The following is a 6,583-nucleotide window of genomic DNA, read 5'->3' as shown; positions in this document are numbered from 1 at the left end:
CGAGTTGTCCCGTTCGGTTCTTCGACCAACGCCGAGACAACGACGGCACGGCGGATTCTCTTTGTCGTGCCAGTCGTCCGAGCAATTCAATCGCTGAACGACTATCTTCCGCGAACGGGTTTAGCTTGTTTCGATTTTCGAGTCCGCCGACGACGGACGCTTTTCCCCAGCTCCGTTCGAATCGCCGCGAATTAACCAGTTAAGTGCGTTCGACGACTATATCCGTCGTGCGAGATGTGGCGGAATTTTCTGTCGCGACGATTCTATCCGTCATGCGTAAAATTTTGTTACTATTTTATAGTTAAATTGTCATTCTAACGAAAACTAAATGATAATCGTGAATTTTAACCCTTAACCATTATTATTATTACAATTATTATTATTATTATACCATTATTATTAGTCGATATATTTAGAAGATGTATGCATAAAAATTTATTTTGTTAAATAGAATTGAAATACCACGAACCAGGGAAATTATATCCAATTTACAGTTAAAATGGCTCCGAGTGCAAAGGGTTAAAAGAACGGTATTAATCGTGGAAAATAATATTCTGCGAGGATTATATAGTAATAATAATAACAGTAAAGATAATTACGTATATTACAGATATCTGATTATAATAATCTTGCAGTGTTATAGATATTATAGTATAGATATAATAGAATTCGAGCTGCATTACTTGACAGAATTTTGTAACATAACAAAAATTAAATTTTCCAGTTAAATGCAGCGTTATTCAAGGAGAATCGCAGCTCCTTCACATTTGACTTTTTATTTTCACCGGAAGTTCGTAACGGTTTATACCAAAGCTCCGTATTTTTGTTTCATTGTTTTTCGCAGTTCTACAAATAATGGTAACTTGGCGCATACGTTCGACGGATAAACAAATAAAAACATAAGCTAGCTTGAAATGTAGCCGAACACGGACGGATACAGTTTTAAACAATTTGACCCGGTAAAAAAAAAGCGGAACCGTTCTTCGAAATGTTCTCCGAAAAATAACTTAGAATCGACGGCCTCGAGTTGCATTTATTTTTTTTTTCGACTATCTTCCAAAATCGTCGAAAGAGGATACGTATTTTTATCGAGCTTTTAATTCGAATCACTCGATTTATAATTCTCATTTTCGGAGTATTCGCAGGGGATGAAAATGTCGTAATATTGTGTACAAAACACGGAACGGTTCTATCATTTTCACCAGCGATCTTGTTCATTCGGTGGAATCCGATATTCGCTGGAATTTTGCGGGGCGCTACGCTAATTGCGCTCTGCGTTAGTAATCCTCGAGAAGGCAAGAGAAAAATCGCCGCGCTGTTTTGCGATTTTCAATATTTTATTTACATATTCCCGATACGTTTAACGCGCGGCGGGTTTCGATGGCGAGAGGCATTCGATACCGGGAGGCTTTGATAGTTTCCGCGTTTCGGATTCGCGCGATCGCAAAATCAGCCGAGGTTATGTCAAAAGCCTTGACAAAATTCGGCGCGGCCGAATTTCGAGATTTACTCGAAATCGTGCGCGAAATTTCCACCGTTAAACGCTGTCATAATTTTGCGGGCCGATGAAATATCGTCGACGATTCCGAATGTTTTTCGTCGTAGAAATTCAATCGCGCTCGCGAACGACGAAAAAATTTCCGTATGGAAGTGTTTCGCGCGAGTTCAAACGTTCTGTATGCGCCGATTGTTGCATTTCGGTGGGACACTTGCGCCGTCGCGCTTCTGTCAATTTTCAGTGTATACCGGTTTTCGATCGAAACGTCCGCTCGTTTGCTTTCCATTATCGTAAATTCGAGCACGGTAGGCGCGATAGTGACTGGCAATATTTGACTCCATTAACTATTTATTTAATTGGCGACCGCGATCGGTGGTACGATTCTTAGCGCCGCGATTCGATTGGATGTTTAATATGTAAATCGCGTTAATGTTAATTGCGAGAACTATTCGCCGTTTTCGGCGACCGTGACGGCGAAACGACCGGAAGTCGTTTCGCGCGGCAAGAGTCTCAACCCTCTCTGCGGGCCAATGTAACTTTCACGTTAATGCATCGGCACTGAGATAGACAATAATAATGTTAGCGACGATTAACAGCGCAGTCAATCTGAAATATTAAAATTATAGGACAATACTTGTGCTTTCTATTTTATTCTCAAATTGACGTATCATATATGCAAAATATGGATATAATATCCCATAAAAATAGAAGAGAAATCAGAATCAAACGTATTAACCCTTTGAGACTCTGAGACGCCATTGAAATTCTTATACCACGTTCTAAAATTATTTTTACAGATACCACCGAAGCTCAAGTTTAAGTTGTTGAAAATGTCTATAATAATAAAACGCAATTAATAATACAGTGCAATAAAATGCACTTCGTTATGCAGCACGAAAATGCTACGCGTCAGAAAATTTATTTTATTTAAAATTCATTTAAAAATGCACCACTGTTCTGCGAACAAATCACTGAACATTTAACTCTTTTCAGTGGAAATTGTGTATCTTCCAGAACACAGACGTTTCCCCTGACCTAGTATCTTCGTTTCGTGCGTCTACGTGTGATTTAGTACATTCACATATACCACGCCGAACACTTTATTTATTAATAAACTTTGAATATGAATGGAAGCGTGCGACAGCCCTTTCTCATGCAAAAATGGAAAAGCTAATTACGAAGAGGGAACCGGTTTGCAAAGGATCGATGATTAGCGCGTTATTCGATGCACTATACTGCCATTGTTTGCGATCTGCACGCATTATACATATATGCCGGAGAATCTGTATTTTAATTACACTCGTCTCGATCGCCCGGATATTAGTTCGTCGAATCAACGATGAGGTATTTACACTTTTATCGAGCGATATTGCGTTATTTGTCGCGGGCAAGGGAAATATTTAACAGTGAATAAATACACCGTAAATGTACCTTTTTACGATCCGGATTATCGGAAATTAATAAATCAGCGAACCGCCATTTCGCGGAGCTGAAAATCGTCGAGAAACTACGCGGCTGTGGAATAAGTGAAAGCGCATTTTTAAGACGTTCTTCATTAATCGATTAACCCTTTGACTACTGTTGGCGTCTATTGGCGTCCGACACACGTTGGCTTACTGTAGACGCCAATAGGCGTCAAGATCAAATTTCCACCCCGTTTATTATTAAATTTTGATTAATTATATATCGTGCAATATTTATGTTATACATTGCAAAAAATCTTAATATTATTCTTCACTTCAAGTAACATTGGTTTAACGTAACCGTTGAAATTCAACAAACAAGTTGAAATGCAAAAATCAATCAAATTATTATTTACCACCGAATATGTTTAAGATGCGAAGGCATGCGACGGTTTATTGAATCTCTTCCGATCGTTATTGTTTCTGTTGAATTGATTCGTTACCTGAAATATCTTAAATGAAAAGGACGTATTTTATACCTTTCTTTAAATAATTAAAGTTCTGATTAAAGTTCAATTTATAGTTCCAATAGCGTTTAATAATTAATTATTCCCATAACAAATTCGTAATTCTAATAGTAACAGAATTCAATATTTCAAATATTTTAATATACCTCCTCAAGAAATGCGTGTCCAACGAAAAACTACGGCCGTGCCGAAGTCTGCCAAAGGGTTAATTCGACGATATAATTCAGCGACCAATGATCGACGCGCTGGCGCGCGTCCGTGGCCGTTTCTACTGTATATTTGATTTCGCCGGATCCCGATCAGGTTACTCTGACAATATTGCCATGAGGAATTGGCGTAGAAGAGAAAAATCGTGTCGGTTGGGGAGGAGAGGGGAGGGGGATGGCAGCGTGGCCGCGGATCGATCGATCAAAAACCGTGGTGACGGATCCACGGCGGGGAAACAATATTTCGCCCTGGCCGAGAATCGCGGGGCGTCGAAATTCGGCGCGGAATGTGTCTCATCGTCGAAAATATGCGAGCGGGGTATGCGCGAGCCGACGAGAAACCGTCACCGCGGTGTTGACGCGCGTGCCATCGTTTATCCCTTTCCCCCCACCCCCTGTTCCCGGCAGATTCCCGCGCGTCGCTTCGCGCCGACCATCTTCGTCGGATCACCGGCGAAACGCCGCGAATTTCGGCGAACAGGTGCGAATCCACCTTCGCGGACAGGCGACCCGCGAATTCGCCAGTCGATTCTCGCCGAGTGCCGTTGACGGGGGGGGTTGAACCGCGGTTACAACCGCCGTCGTCTCGCTCCGCGTACGCGTTTTCATCGGCGAGCAATTTACGCGACACTCGATGTACACACTAGCGCGCCGCCGGTTGCAATAAATATATCAGCGGGCAGCGACAATATCAGCCAACACCGACAAAATCATCCGACGGCGAGACCGCGGTTCAGCGAGCACGGCGGTGTTTTATTGGAGAACGCTCGAGTTCGACTCGAATCCAGCGTCTGCTCTCGGTTTTGTAAACGGGGGCCGCAAAGTGCCCGTGCAGAGTGTAATGAAATTTTTTTCATTGGGATTCCAGCGCGATTAACGGGGCTGCGCTTTGCGCGGGAATTGTTCCATCCCCCCCCCCCCCCCCCCGGGTTTAAATATACACAGAGCGCTCGTTAGATATTTAAAACGGTTTAATATTACCCGATTGCGAGAACCGTGTTCGAACGCCCTCGGAAATCCATGACACGGCTGTCACCTTTTTCATTTGAACTGTCTTTTTGGCCGTGCGCGTGTCTTCCGATACCTCTGATTCCGTTTTTCGAGATTTTATTCCTAGAATCTGTGAGCGGTAATATAATTTGTATTAGAAAGTAGACGAAATTAAAGGAATTTAATATGTTTTATTCGATAAATATAAAGATAGTTAAGCTGTTATGCTAATTAATCGTCTGCAAGTATTTAAAAATGATACTAAAACATCTTGGTTATTTCTAACCCCTTAACTCGTGTTACACTGCAACGAAGAATTGAAAATATATTTCTTCACAAATTTATATTCAATTTTTGATTTCTTATTCTATTTTCAAGATAGTAATTAATGTTTTAATTATCAAGAATTCATTTCTGAGTTACTAAAGCGTTACTTATACCGAGAAATATAAAGGGGGTGGTTTTAAGGTTATGTTAATTACCTGCAAGCGTTTAAAAAGACACTAAAAAATTTTGATTATTCCTACCCCTTTAACTAGTATAATACTTGAATGAAAAATAATAAAAATATTTTTTAATAAATATGTATAGAGTTTCTTGATTTTTTAATTGCATTTACAAGACAGTGAATAATATTGCACTTATTGCAATCTTATTCTTGAGCTATCTAAATCTATATATATTTTTGATTTCCTTATTACATTTACAAGACAGTAAATAATATTATACTTATTACAATCTTATCCTTAGGCTATCAAGAATTCATTTATGAGTTACTTATACCGAGAAATATAAAGGGGGTGGTTTTAAGGTTATGTTAATTACCTGCAAGCGTTTAAAAAGACACTAAAAAATTTTGATTATTCCTACCCCTTTAACTAGTATAATACTTGAATGAAAAATAATAAAAATATTTTTTAATAAATCTGTATAGAGTTTTTTGATTTTTTAATTGCATTTACAAGACAGTAGATAATATTGCACTTATTGCAATCTTATTCTTGAGCTATCTAATTCTATATACACTTTTCGATACACACTATATACACTTTACATTTACTAAATGTTTTATTAAATTTACTAAATGTAATAAGAAAAATGACAGTAAATAATATTATACTTATTACAATCTTATTCTTAGGCTATCACAGTGCTACTTATCCCCTGGAATACAAGGGGATGGTTTCAGGGTTAAACACAACGAGAGCGACAGTGTCCCCGGAACGGATGCTCCGGTTTCCGGAATCGGAACCGGCTGGAGGAAAATTCAAGGGTTCCGTCGATAAATATTGAAGCAGGACGATGACGTCGCGCGAGTTTGTTCGATTCCGAAGCGGCGGCGGTCCGAGCGTTTCCAGTTCGCTACCGGCTAGATAACGCACGGTGGAATTGATTCGGTTCGATTGGACCATTGGCAGACGGGGCGAATAGACGACGGTAATCGATAGTCGGCGATAGGTAATCGGAGGGCTCGCCCGGCCGGCCGTCAACCGTCGGGAACCGTAATCCGAGGCGGCGACGACCGTGAAACGCGATAGAGACCCGATGCGTCATTCCGGATCCTTCTGCGATCGGATCTGAAATATCTTTCGACGATCGGTCGAGTCCGAAACTGCGCGAAATCGAATCACGTCCGATATACATGCTCCTTTCCCCCTCCCTCCATCTCGCTTTCGATTCGCTCGCGAAGCGTCCGTTCGAATAAACCGTTCGCCCCGCTTCGAGAACGATCGAATTTTTCCGACGCGTCGATTTTCCGAGTTCGAGGCTCCAACTGGAATTATTGTTTCGCCGGAAAGCGACGCGAATTTTAGATCTGTTTCAGAAATTTCGCAACCGGGTTTTATTCGAACGTCCGTGCGCGAGTCGTCATCAAACTTTCACGGACGCGGCACCGCAACGGGACGGCCACCATGATTAAAACGTCAAACCGGTCGGAAAGAAGGTCAGAGGGACCAA

Source organism: Augochlora pura, chromosome 9 (assembly GCF_028453695.1).
Source record: "Augochlora pura isolate Apur16 chromosome 9, APUR_v2.2.1, whole genome shotgun sequence".
NCBI lineage: Eukaryota > Metazoa > Arthropoda > Insecta > Hymenoptera > Halictidae > Augochlora > Augochlora pura.
Note: the sequence above shows the minus strand (reverse complement) of the source record.